Here is a 14547-nt window from a genome sequence, read left to right on the forward strand (position 1 = left end):
TACAGAGTAAAGCTCCCTCTACACTGTCCCCATCAAACACTCCCGGGACAGATACAGCACGGGGTTAGGTACAGAGTAAAGCTCCCTCTACACTGCCCCCCATCAAACACTCCCAGCACTGATACAGATGACATTACTCTGAGATTGTGCCCTTTGGTCCCAGACTCTCCCACAAGGGGAAACAGCCCCTGAGCATCCATCCTCCCTCAGAATCCAATATGTCTCAGTAAGGCCACCTCTCATTCTTCTAAACTCCCAATGAGTGCAGCCCCAAGCCTACTCAACCTCTCCTCGTAAGAAAATCTCTCCATACCCAGAATCAACACAGTGAATCTCCTCTGGACTGCATCCAATGCTGGGATATCTTCCCTTAGATAAGGAGACCAAAACTGTTCATAGTGTTCCAGGTGCGGTCGGACTCGTGCCTTGTACAGTTTCAGCAAAGCCTTTTCTGGGGGAGAATCCCACAGACGGATCATGAGAGGAGAAACACCCTGAAGTTTATTTATTAGTCACAAGTAGGCTTACATTAAAACTGCAATGATGTTACTGTGAAAATCCCTTAGTTGCTACATTTCCTGTTCGGGTACACTGAGGGAGAATTTAGCATGGCCAATGTGCTTAACCAGCACATCTTTCAGACTGTGGGAGGAAACCGGAGCACCCGGAGGAAACCCACACACACATGGGGAGAACATGCAAACTCCACACAGACAGTGACCCAAGCTGGGAATTGAACCCAGGCTCCTGATGCTGGGAGGCAGCAGTGCTAACCACTGTACCACCCCTCAGCATCCAGCCTGTCAAACCCCTCCCTCAGAACCTGAGATGTTTCAATAAAATCCCCCCTCATTCTTCTAAACTCCGATGGGTTCAGGCCCCGACCTGCTCAACCTTTTCCTCATAAGACAAAAAACCCCCTTTAGCCCAGGAAGCAGCCCAGTGTACCTTCTCTGAACGGCCTCTGATGCGAGTAGATCCTTACTTCAGTAAGAAGGCCAGAGGGTGGGTCTCACATGGGGAACAAGGCTTCCTGGCTCTGATAGTCCACCCACCACCTTGCATCCCATCCACCCTCCTCACCACTCTCTGCACCCACAGAGCAACGTTTTGGAGTTTACGCACCCCCTTCAGCTACTAACATGTTAATTAAGGTCTTTGGCAGAGAGAGAGAAGTGGTGGTGGTGGGGAGCAGGAGGGTGAATGTCTAAGCTCAGTGTCTGTAATCTTACTGGTCAAGCCATGGAAACGGTGGAGCAGTGGGCAAGCACACCCCCCACCCCCCGTCTCCGAGTGATAGAAAATGGAATGGGCAGTGGGGGCTAACATACAGGAAAGAACAACCCCCCCCTCCCTCCTCCACACACATACACACAGTGGCGAGAGAGAGAGAGAGGAAAAAAGTCGAAAATGACTGTTCAGATTTCTGCTCTGCGTATGAGCCAACAATTGCCACTAATCAGATAAAGGCCTTATCAGTGTCTAACAGTTATTGGAGATGGGTGGCATCATCGGAGCTGTGTCGGAGGCAGCGGCCATTCCACACAGCCTGCGCTGTAGATTATGAATTCTGCTTGGCGGGGTCAACGGGCACACCAGTGCAGTCGAGGCTACATTCCTCGCTTTCCTAATTGGGCTGGAGGGGCAGGGGAGAAACGGAATTTATCCAAATTGCATGTGATGCTATCATCTCAACTCAATTCCTGTACCACAAGTCTCGTGTAACGGTTTCTCGAATCCAGGCCCTGTTGGAAGTTCCCTCCTCCCCGTCCTACTCGATTTTTTTCCTTTCCCCCCCCCCCTCCTGTTCGCCAAGTAACAGTTTTCAACTTTTATTTCGAGGAGGAGGCTTCCACAGTATTTTGTTTGAAGACTGCCTTCCTGTTCTGTCCTCCACCCGAGTGCCTTTCCCAGTGGCCATAGCAGTGCTGGGGGAACGCCGTGCTGCCGCGGTGCTGGGGGAACGCGGTGCTGGGGGAACGCGGTGCTGGGGAGGCACCGTGCTGAGGGAACACAGTGCTGGGAGAGCGCCGTGCTGTCACGGTGCTGAGGGAACACAGTGCTGGGGGAGCACCGTGCTGTCGCGGTGCTGGGAGAGCGCCGTGTTGTTGCAGTGTTGAGGGAATGCCATGCTGTTGCAGTGCCGGGGGTGCACCGTGCTGTCACGGTGCTGAGGGAGCGCCGTGCTGTCGCGGTGCTGAGGGAATGCCATGCTGTTGCAGTGCCGGGGGCGCACCGTGCTGTCACGGTGCTGAGGGAGCGCCGTGCTGTCGCGGTGCTGAGGGAATGCCATGCTGTTGCAGTGCCAGGGGCGCACCGTGCTGTCACGGTGCTGAGGGAGCGCCGTGCTGTCGCGGTGCTGAGGGAGCGCCGTGCTGTCGCGGTGCTGTGGGAGTGCATGCTAGGGGAACGCCGTGCTGTCGCTGTGCTGGGGGAGCACCGTGCTGTCGCAGTGCTAGGGGAGAGCCATACTAGGGGAACGCTGTGCTGTCGCTGTGCCAGAAGAGCACCGTGCTGTTGCAGTGCTGAGGGAACGCCATGCTGTTGCAGTACCATGCTGTCACGGTGCTGAGGGAGCGCCATGCTGTCGCAGTGTTGGGGGAGTGCTGTGCTGTCGTGGTGCTGGGGCAGTGCTGTGCTGTCGCGGTGCTGGGGGAGCACCGTGCTGTCATGGTGCCGGGGGAGCGCCGTGCTGTCACAGTGCCGGGGGAGCGCCGTGCTGTCACAGTGCCGGGGGAGCGCTGTGCTGTCGCAGTGCTGTGGGAGTGCCGTGCTGTGGGAGTGCCGTGCTGTCGCAGTGCTAGGGGAGTGCCATGCTAGGGGAACGTCGTGCTATTGCTGTGCTGGGGGAGCACCGTGCTGTCGCGGTGCTGGGGGAGTGCTGTGCTGTCGCAGTGCTAGGGGAGTGCCATGCTAGGGGAATGCTGTGCTATCGCTGTGCCGGGGGAGTGCCGTGCTGTCGCGGTGCTGTGGGAGTGCTGTGCTGTCGCAGTGGTGGGGGAGTGCTGTGCTGTCGCTGTGCCGGGGGAGCACCGTGCTGTTGCGGTGCTGGGGGAGTGCCGTGCTGTCGCAGTGCTGTGGGAGTGCCGTGCTGTCGCAGTGCTGAGGGAACGTCGTGCTGTTGCAGTGCTGAGGGAACGTCGTGCTGTCGCAGTGGTGGGGGAGCACTGTGCTGTCGCTGTGCCGGGGGAGCACCATGCTGTCATGTTAGCAAGGGAGCGCCATGCTGTTGTGGTGCTAAAGGAGTGTCACGGTTCCAAGGGAGCACCACGCTGTCGGAGTGCTGAGGGAGCGCTGCGTTGTCACAGTGCCGAGGGAGCGCCGTGCTGTCACAGTGTCAAGGGAGGGTGGCGTTGGAATAGGCTCAAACGGGGCTGAATGGCCTCTTGATCCTGGCAACCTAGCCTCTCCATCCATTGTTTGCTTTCTTGTCTGGGCCTTTATGGTGTGTGACTGAGTATTTCCAGTCCCTAACGCATCACTCAAATCAGGGCTCAGAGACACTCTTCCCCACTCTTTCCCCAACTGGAGGCAGTGTCGCAAAGGTCTACAAGATCTCCGGTCTCCGGGAATGCATCTGCATCCTCGTGCCAAATTGATCTGATTCTTGCGACTTGACCTATCTCTTAGTGTTTCTCCAACCACTCAAATCAGGGGGAACTTGCAGGCATTGGATGTTCCCCATGGCGTCTGCGGTCCTTGTCCTTCTAAAGGGTAGAGATGGTGAGTTTGGGCAGTGCTGTCGAAGGAGCCTTGGCGAGTTGCTGCAGTACATCCTGTAGATGGTACACACTGCTGCCGCTGTGTGTCAGTGGTGGAGGGAGTGAATGTCGAGGGTGGGTGGTTAGTGTGTCGATTGAGCAGGGGACTGGTTGGACTTGGAAATATATCGGCCATTCATTCACTGTGGCTGGGTCAAAATCCTGAAACTCCCTCCCTAACAGTGCTGTGGGTGTACCGACACCACATGGGTTCAAGATGGTGGCTTCTGAAGGGGACAATTAGGGATGGGAGGGGGTAAATGCTGGCTCTGGCCAGCCACGCCTACATCCCTGATAATAAATAAAAAGAAAATTCTGTGTAGGATTGACTCGAAATCAGGAAATGCTTAGTTTTTAATGAATTTACAGGCCACAGCCTGGAGCGTTGTATCTGATTTTGGTCCCGCACTCGAGGGAGGAGGTCAAGGCCTTGGGGCAGGTCCATGAAGTGTGGCGAATCAATGGCAAGGATGTTTAGTTTATTTGTTAATGTCACAAGTTGGCTTAAATGAAGGTGGCACAGTGGTTAGCACTGCTGCCTTACAGCGTCAGGGACCTCGGTTCAATTCCCAGGTCACTGTCTGTGTGGAATCTGCACGTTCTCCCCATGCCTGCCTGGGTTTCTTCTGGTTGCTCTGGTTTCCTCCCACAGTCAGAAAAACACGTTGGTTAGGTGCACTGGCCGTGCTAAATTCTCCCTCAGTGTACCGAACAGGTGCCGAAGTGTGGCCAGTAGGGGATTTTCACAGTAACTTCATTGCAGTGTTAATGCAAGCCTACTTGTGACACTGAGAAATAATTAAAAAATTAAGTTACTGTGAAAAATCCCCAAGACGCCACACTCTGGCTCCTGTTCGGGTACACTGAGGGAGAATTTAGCACGGCCAATGCACCTAACCAGCACGTCTTTCAGATTGTGGGAGGAAACCCACGCAGACATGGGGACGATGTGCAGTCTCCACACAGACAGCGACCCAAGCTGAGAATCAAATCTGGATCCCTGGCACTGTGAGGCAGCAGTGCCAACCACTGTGTGATCGTGCTGCCCCGTGGACGCTGGGGAGGGTGGGGGGGCTTCAGTTCATGCAGAGAGACTGAGAGAAGCTGACATCATTCTCCTTGGAACAGAGGAGGTTAAGCGAGGCCGAAGGGGGCATTGAGGTATCTGTGATAGAATAAATGAGTAAACGTGTTTCCCAATGACAGGTGGGTCAGTGACCAGTGTGAGGGTAGAGGAGACTCAGATTGAAGAGAAGCGGTCAAAGAACCAAGTCTGGGGGAGTGGGGATGAGGAGAAGTTTTTGCTGACAATGTTGTGATCTGGAAGGCGCTGCCTGAAAGGGTGATCGAAGCAGATTCACCATCACAAATGGAAGGGGGAGGGAATCGGTTGCATGGTGAAAGGGGAAAGTCTTGTGGGCCTACAGGAAGAGTGTGGGACTAATGGAGAGCTCTGACAGAGAACTAGGGGAGACACAATGGACCCTCCTCCTGTGCTGTATATGATTCTCCATGCTCTTGCTGTACTTACTAACTGGACCACAACTGACAGCAATCCGCTAGACTTACTCAAGTGGTTAAGGTGCGATGCTGGAATCAACCTGCATCCGGTTATGCACTTGGACATCCCTTGAGTTTCATATGATCAGTAAATAAGAGACCAGGGTGATGGGGAGGGATCCAGCCCCTCAAACCTGATCAACCGCTGTTCAGTGTGGCTGTCCTTGCCCAAGAAAAGATATACTTGCCGTGGAGGGAGCACAGCGAAGGTTCACTGGACTGATTTCTGGGACGGCAGGATTGTCGTACGGGGAGAGATTGGGTCGACCGGACCTGTTTTCACTGGGATTTAGGAGAATGAGAGGGGATCTCATAAATGTATAAAATTCTGACAGGGCTGGACAGACTGGATGCAGGGATGTTGTTTCCTCTGGCTGGGGAGCGGCTGGAACAGGAGGTCCCAGTCTCAGGATACGGGGGAGGCCATTTAGGACAGAGATTGGGAGAAATGTCTTCACTCAGAGGATGGTGAACCAGTGGAATTCTCTATCGCAGAAAGCTGTGGAGACCAAGACACTGAATAGATTTAATTTTAGCACAGCCAATGCACCTAACCAGCATGTCTTTTGGACTGTGGGAGGAAACCAGAGCACCCGGAGGAAACATAAGGAGAACGTGCAGACCCCACACAGAAAATGACCCAAGCCGGGAATCAAATCGGGTCCTTGGAGCTGTGAGGCAGCAGAGCTAACCACTGTGCCACCGTGAAGAAGGAACTAGATAGCATTTTAGACTCAAAAATGTCCAGGTGGTTATGGGGAGAGTGCAGGGTAGAGGATCAACGATGATCATATTGAATGGTGGAACAGGTGGGAAGGGCTGAATGGCCTCCTACTGCTCCTATTTTCAATGCTTCTATTATAATCATGGCTCGACTTCACACTGTTTTCCTAGCCCTCGATTCCCTCCATGTTTGGGAACCTCTCACCATCTCCGCCTTGGACGTCCTCAGTGGCTAACCTTCCCCTTTGAGAACTCCAAGGATTCCTAACCATCGGGAGTGCAGAGGTTCCTCCTTGTCTCAGTCCAAAATGCCCGACCCCTTACCCCGAGACTGTGACCAAACCTCTCCCACCCTCCCCGTGTCCTCAGTTGGCGGGGGTGGAGGGGAGCCGCTGGGGGAGGGAACAACAGCAATCTACCCTGAAAAGCCCTTTGAGGAGTTGAATACACCACAGAGTACGAGACTACGGACCAATTATTGGAAACATGGGATTAGGATAGATGGGTGCTTGATGGGCCGGCGCAGACACAATGGGCTGAAGGGCCTCACTCTCTGCTGTAAAACCTCTTAAAACTCTATATCTCAGATGTGGAAAGGGGAGACAGGGTGCTGGAGCCCAATATTATTCCCACAGCCAATGTCGGGGGAATGTATGATCTGGCTGTTGTAGCATGGTTGCTCACGCGCTGTGTTCTAATTCGCCACAATCCAGTGCCTCCCCTTCCCCACTGCACCTCTGGTATCTGTTGGCAGAGGCAGTGGGCAAACCCCAGTACATAGGGGGATACGAGGACCCCTTAACAGTAGCCTAGGCCCCCACTGGGATCTGAGACCCCCGCCCCCTCCAGTTCGAGTGCACCCACACAACCAACTGTGCCAGGCAACTTGAAGGGGTTAGAGCCCTCCCGAGAGGGAGGGAGGGAGCGAGCTAGCTAGCAGGATGCCGGCACTCTGGGGGGGGGGGGCAGGGCTGACGCTTCAGATTGGCTGGCTGGCTTTGGAGGGAGGGACTGACAATCCTTCAATTCTCTCCTCCCTCCCGCCCTCGCCCCGACTCGATACCGAGCCCTGCCCGACACCAAGCCACCGGCTCCTGTATCAGCGAGTTCAATCACCCAGCCACCCACACCCCTCCTCCCGTCCAATATCTCACACCGAGGAGAGGGGGGTGGAAATAAACACAAACTCTGTTGGAACTACCGCTAACTTGAAGATTACTACACTGCCTTTCTCGAGTGATAACTCTTTTGACAAGGTTAGTGGCTTTGCAAGATTATCATCTGGACTCTTTTTCAGAAAAATCTTTTATCTTTCGAAACTTGAGTGTTTTCCACTCCTCATCAAGAGGGGCAGATATTCATGAAATGAGTAGATGCCATCTCGATTTCATTTTAAAAATGCCTTGTGAATAACAAGTGTTACCCCCACCCCTGCCAGTGCACCCTCTGCATTAATTGACTGAGCGGTCATCTCCTTGAATTAAAAACTCTCTCCATTCTCCTCCCCAATGTTTTTTTATTTTGTCATTGTCTCTGTGTTTTTGTACCCCACCCCCCAACTTAATTTCAGTTCCCGTGGGTTGGGCATCGCGCTGGCAAAGGCTGGGCGTTTGATGATATCGTTCCGAGGCTGGACGGGGAGGTAGGGGAGAGTCTTCGAAATGCAAACTCTTGTGTTTCCCTCCCCAGCCTGCTGGGTGTTACGCGACGTTTTGTAGTTCTTGGCTGACAGGGTGTGTGCGGTGCTCTGCTCCTCGATTTGGGGGAGTTTGCTTCTCTGGCTGCCCTCTTTGGGCCGTGTGTTTGATGCCACGCTGAGTTATTTCCATTACCTCCTGCCCCTCTCTCAGCCTCAGCGAGCTCCCACCGCGTTCCACACGCCCCTTTCCCTTTGGAGTGTGCTGTGTCGCAGGACAGGTTGCACCCAATCTGAACTGAGCTAGCACTTGACAAGCAGCAAGTAAATAACGATGGGATAATCCGTTCCTTTTGGTTTAGTTGGGGGCTGATTGACAGCATTGAGGCCCGCGGGGCAGGGCGTGGTGATAGGGGAGGGCAAAACTGCCTCCACGCCTCACCCTTTGCCCAAACAGCCATGGGATGTCTGTACAAGAGGCAGGGATTGTTGTAACATCTTTCCTGAACACTGACACCTCCACAGTGCAGCACTCCCTCAGCACTGACCCTCCCACAGTGCGGGACTCCCTCAGCATTGACCCTCCCACAATGTGGCGCTCCCTCAGCATTGACCCTCCCACAGTGCAGGACTCCCTCGGCACTGACCCTCACACTGTGTTGCTCCCTCAGCACCGACCCTCCCACAGTGCAGCACTCCCTCAGCACTGACCCTCCCACAGAACAGGACTCCCTCAGCACTGACCATCCCAAAATGTGGCGCTCCCTCAGCACTGACCCTCCCACAGTGCGGGACTCCCTCAGCATTGACTCTCACACTGTGCTGCTCCCACAGCACTGACCCTCCCACAGTGCGGCACTCCCTCAGCACTGACACCCCCACAGTGCAGCACTCCCTCAGCACTGACCCTCCCACAGTGCAGCACTCCCTCAGCACTGACCCTCCCACAGTGCAGCACTCCCTCAGCACTGACCCTCCCACAGTGCAGCACTCCCTCAGCACTGACCCTCCCGCAGTGCGGCACTCCCTCAGCACTGACCCTCCCACAGTGCGGGAGTCCCTCAGCACTGACCCTCCCACGGTGCGGTGCTCCCTCAGCACTGACTCTCCAACAGTGCGGCGCTCCCTCAGCACTGACCCTCCCACAGTGTGGCGCTCCCTCAGCACTGACCCTCCCACAGTGCAGCGCTCCCTCAGCACTGACCCTCCCACAGTGCAGTGCTCCCTCAGCACTAACCCTCCCACAGTGCGGCGCTCCCTCAGCACTGACCCTCCCACAGTGCAGTGCTCCCTCAGCACTAACCCTCCCACAGTGCGGCGCTCCCTCAGCACTGACCCTCCCACAGTTGAAAATAATTACCTAATTGGGTGTGACTGGCTGTGCCTGTTTGTGTACTCTCTCTGCCCAAGTGTGGAAATGTTCGGTTACCTGGGTAGGGCGTGAATGGGCTGGGGCAGGGTGGCTTTATGGGGCGGTGAATCCTCGAATCATGACAGTACAGAAGGCAGCCATTCAGCCCATCATGTCTGTACTGACCATGGTGGCAGTATGTCACAATGGTTGGAGAACGGTTTTAGACTTAAGAACAGCTACAGATCAAACCAGCGCTGGGCTGACAAACAAATGATTTCCACCACTTTGCCTGTGACTCTCCTGCTCGCTGCTGTGGGCCCATCCTCTGCCCCAATCGTACTGTCCCATCCTCCACACCGATTGTACTGTCCCATCCACCGCCCCGATCAGACTGTCCCATCCCCCACCCCGATCGTACTGTCCCATCCACCGCCCCGATCGTACTGTCCCATCCACCGCCCCGATCGTACTGTCCCATCCACCGCCCCGATCGTACTGTCCCATCCACCGCCCCGATCGTACTGTCCCATCCACCGCCCCGATCGTACTGTCCCATCCACCGCCCCGATCGTACTGTCCCATCCACCGCCCCGATCGTACTGTCCCATCCACCGCCCCGATCGTACTGTCCCATCCCCCACCCCGATCGTACTGTCCCATCCACCGCCCCGATCGTACTGTCCCATCCACCGCCCCGATCGTACTGTCCCATCCACCGCCCCGATCGTACTGTCCCATCCCCCACCCCGATCGTACTGTCCCATCCCCCACCCCGATCGTACTGTCCCATCCCCCACCCCGATCGTACTGTCCCATCCACCGCCCCGATCGTACTGTCCCATCCACCGCCCCGATCGTACTGTCCCATCCCCCACCCCGATTGTACTGTCCCATCCTCCACACCGATCGTACTGTCCTATCCCCTGCCCCGATCGTACTGTCCTATCCCCTGCCCCGATCGTACTGTCCTATCCCCTGCCCCGATCGTACTGTCCCATCCACCGCCCCGATCAGACTGTCCCATCCCCTGCTCTAATCGTACTGTCCCATCCCACACCCCGATCGTACTGTCCCATCCCACACCCCGATCGTACTGTCCCATCCCACACCCCGATCAGACTGTCCCATCCCACACCCCGATCGTACTGTCCCATCCCACACCCCGATCGTACTGTCCCATCCACCACCCCGATCAGACTGTCCCATCCCACACCCCGATCGTACTGTCCCATCCCCCGCCCCGATCAGACTGTCCCATCCCCTGCCCCGATCGTACTGTCCCATCCCCCACCCCGATCGTACTGTCCTATCCCCTGCCCCGATCGTACTGTCCCATCCCCTGCCCCAATCGTACTGTCCCATCCCCTGCCCCGATCAGACTGTCCCAACCACCGCTTTGAACAGACTGTCCCAACCACCGCCCCGATTGTTCTGCCCCATCCACCGCCCGTCCCATCTTCAGTGAGCTGTGTGACACAGGCCATTAATATCCACTGGCTAGTGCCTGAAGACCGTCAGCTGCCTTATCGATGGTGGTAGCCCACTGGAGCTGGCTTCAAGAGGACAAGGAAACAACACATCATCCACACTGTCGAAAATTGCATCAGTAAATTATTTTCCCATAGCCACAGTGAAACTGCACGGGCGAGATTCCCTATCATTGATTAATAATTCTGTATAAATTAGTTCCTCGACAGTAACTGACATTGCTGCAGCGCAGTTCAAGTACTCGCCAAGTTCCCCACAGGGCGGAAGGAGGCCCATCGAGTCTGCACCAACCACAATCCCACCCAGGCCCTGTCCCTGTAACCTAAGACATTTATCCTACTAATCACCCCCACAACATCTCCCTAGCACTAAGGGACAATTTAGCATGGCCAATCCACCTAACCTGCACATCTTTGGACTGTGGGAAGAAAGCTGAGCACCTGGAGGAAACCCATGCAGACACGGGGAGAACGTGCAGCCTCCACACAGACAGTGACCTGAGCTAGGAATCGAACCTGGGTCCCTAGCTCTGTGAGGCAGCAGTGCTAACCACTGTGCCACTGTGCCACCACATAGGGAGGGATGTAGGGGCTGAAGGAAGTTACAGAAATAGGGAGGGTTGGAGGAGATTCCAGACATTGGGAGGGTTGCAGGAGCTGGAGGAGGTTACAGAGATAGGGAGGGGTGTAGGGGCTGGAGGAGGTTACAGAGATAGGGAGGAGTGTAGGGGCTGGAAGAGGTTACAGAAATAGGGAGTGTTCAACAGACTGACCATCCTCTGAGAGAGGAAATTCCTCCTCATCTTCATCTTCAATGGGAGACCCCCACATTCTCAAACTGTAGCCCCCCGCAGTTCTACATCCCACCCAATGTTCCGCACCAAGAGGAGAACCATCCTCTCAGTCCTGGTGTTATTTTGGGTCTTTGAGGGTCTGGGAACTCCCACGGACACCATAACCCCCTCCCAACCCTCCCCTGGTGTGCCAGCATTGCGGGAGCTCAGGACAGTGGGGAGTTGAAACCCTGGCCATCGCTGACTGGGTGGGTGTTCGGTGATGTTAAATAGCATAGCAGCTCCTCTTCAGTCACTGTGAGAAGCTCAGGGCCAATGTGAGAATGAAGATTGGTTAGAGAAGATTATCGGGAGGTTCACTTAGTTGAAGGTGCAGAGTCCGCTTCGCTGCTGGTGTCAAGACTCCGTTTCAGAGTCTGGTTCAGACCCTCCAGGGCTCTTTCCCTCCAGGTTGATGTGGGGTGGGAGAAGGTGATGGTATTCATGGCGTGGCAAGGGAGGGTCCCAGTGGCAGCAGGGCCAAGTGGATGGGCACAGGTTGCTGGGCAATGTGTGGAAGAATGGGAGGTTGGGTCGGAGGGAAGGTGAGGGGATTCTGTCTCTCTCGCAGTGAGATGTTGAGAGTGAACTATCAACAGAAAAGGCAGGACAGTGAGGAAGGAGGAAAGACAAATGTTGGGTTATTGGGTAGGTTCTCATGGGCTGGGAGGTTATCTATCATTGGACCTGCCCACCTACGCAGGTGCAGTTACCAGCCCCACCCTTGCTTCGAACCCCCCGAGCGTGTAAAGACAGTGGTGTTGTTAATTAGATGGGTGATCAGCCTTATTACAGAATCATCCAGTCTCAGCCCAGGACGACGGATTCTCTTCCAGCCTTGGAGGGAATTTTCAATTTTGTGCTTGTATCAGAGGGGGTGATGTTAGAAGTTTCGGGTTCATACAGCACGCAAGAGTCACTCAGGATGGGGCGAAAGGAGAGAGGGACTGTATCTAACCCTGTGCTGTACCTGTCCTGGGAGTGTTTGATGGACACAGTGTAGAGGGAGCTTTACTCTGTATCTAACCCCGTGCTGTACCTGCCCTGGGAGTGTTTGATGGGGACAGTGTATAGGGAGCTTTACTCTGTATCTAACCCCGTGCTGTTACTATCCTGGGAGTATTTGATGTGGACAGTATAGAGGGAGCTTTATTCTGTATCTAACCCTGTCATTTACCAATTACTGATTATATTTCTGAGGCGGTTTCCCCTCTCTAACCCCTCGCCTGACCACTTTTTTGTTCCCTCCAAGCCCTCTCTGATGCCACATCTTCTGAGTGAAGGGCAGTTCCGTCATCCTCTTTGCTACTTCCCGCCAGGAAATCCGTTGACAAGAGTGTCATGGCCTTTGTGTCTTGTGACACCCTCACACATCCGCTGTAACCTGTCAGCAACCACTCTGTGATGTCCAAAGTTTAACCCCGCCTGCGTTTGCCCCTCTTTCTGCCACCTCCCCCACCCCAATTTGCACAACCAACATATGGATTGGGGGGGGCAGTGGCAATGGGAGGCCATTCAGCACCTTGAGCCTGCTGTCCCATTCTCAGATTGTGTCTGGTCTGATTGCCTCCTCAATTCCCACTTTCCTGTCTCTTCCCCTCCTCCCATAACTCATGACCCCCCCTCCATTGTCAATAAAAACTCAGCCTTGAATATATTCAGTGAGCTGCAGCCCCCCACTGCTGTGTGTGTGTGGGAGGAGGGTGGACCACCCTCTGAGAGAAGAAATTCCTCCCCAACTCCATCTTCAATGGGAGACCCCCTCATTCTCAAACTGTTCCACCATCAGTTCTAGATTCCCTCCCCACGAGGAGGGAAACATCCTCTCAGCATCCACCCTGTCAAACCCCCCTCCTTCCCTCAGAATATTTTTGTTTGTCCATGGGAAGTGGGTGACGCTGCCTGGACGCCACATTTCTGGCCCATCGCTGAGGGCATTTAACAGTCAAACAGATTGCAGTAGCTCTGGATTCACATATAGGCAGACTGGGTAAGGACGGCAGATTTCCTTCCCTAATGACATTAGTGAATCGGATCATAGAATCCCTATAGTGCAGAAGGAGGCCATTCGGCCCATCGAGCCTGTAGTGACCACAATCCCACCCAGCTCCTATCCCCATAACCCCACTTATGCACCCTGCTAATCCCCCTGACACGAAGGGACAATTTAGCATGGCCAATCCTGCACATCTTTGGAGGAAACCAAGCATGTGGAGGAAACCCACACAGACACGGGGAGAACGTGCAGACTCCACACAGACAGTGACGCGAGGTTGGGAATTGAACCCGGGTCCCTGGTGCTGTGAGGCTGCAGTGCTAACCACTGTGCCACCGTGCCGCATTATAAATCAGATGGAGGGCTTTTTAACGACAGTCAATGATAATTTCATGGCCATTAGACCTTGAATTCCAGATTTTTAAAAATTTAAATTAAAGTTTCATCATCGACCTTGTTGGGATTCAAACCTGGGACTCCAGAGCTTTACACTGGGTCTCTGAGTTACCAATACCACTGCCTGTCCTGGTCATGTTTCAGTAAGATCAGAGGAGATTTCTGTCACCTTTCTGCTTTGATTAAAATATTGGTGTTTGCTTCACTGGACGTTGCTTTTAGTTCAAAATTTAGTTTTGTTAAAGGAGCCGTTCTGTAAGGAAACCTGGTCAACACCGTCAGGGGGTGTGGGGTGGGAGATAGTGGTGTAGCGGTGATGTCATGGGGCCAGCATTCCAAACCACAGATATAAAGGTGAACAGGCGGATTTGGGGACAGGGCCCTTTAACCTGCTCTGCCATTCAATAAGGTTGCAGGGAATCTGATTGTAACCTCATACTTGACCCCCGATAACCTTTCACCCCCTCGTTAATCCAGAATCTTTCTACCTCTGCTTTAAAAAGATTCCAAGACTCTGCTTCCCCTGCCTTCTGAGGGACAGAGGTCCAGAGACTCAGCCCCTCTGAGAGAAATCATTTCTCCCCATCTCCTTCGCCACTGGGTAACCCCCTTATTTTTAAACAGTGACCCCCCCCCATGCCGAGTTCTAGACCTTCCCACAAAAGGAAACATCCTCTCCACATCCACCCTGTCAAGAACCCCCTCAGGGTCTTAAACACAGAAATTAGAAGCAGGGGTAGGCCATTCAGCCCTTTGAGTCTTCTCCACCATTCATTTTGATCATGGCTGATCATCACCTTC

General features: G+C 54.3%; 1 protein-coding gene across 1 annotated transcript in view; it reads left to right on the forward strand.

Annotated features, from left to right (window-relative positions):
• The first annotated feature begins 7113 nt into the window (after nt 1–7113).
• Nucleotides 7114–14547, forward strand: part of LOC145353026 (GATA-binding factor 2-like) — a 28952-nt gene continuing 21518 nt past the window's right edge. Inside the window, exon 1 of the mRNA XM_080203333.1 lies at nt 7114–7300. The gene's annotated coding sequence lies outside the window, so the exon portion shown is untranslated. The remainder of the gene's footprint in view (nt 7301–14547) is intronic.

Source organism: Carcharhinus amblyrhynchos, chromosome 15, assembly GCF_965287045.1.
Source record: "Carcharhinus amblyrhynchos chromosome 15, sCarAmb.v2.hapA, whole genome shotgun sequence".
Taxonomy (NCBI): domain Eukaryota; kingdom Metazoa; phylum Chordata; class Chondrichthyes; order Carcharhiniformes; family Carcharhinidae; genus Carcharhinus; species Carcharhinus amblyrhynchos.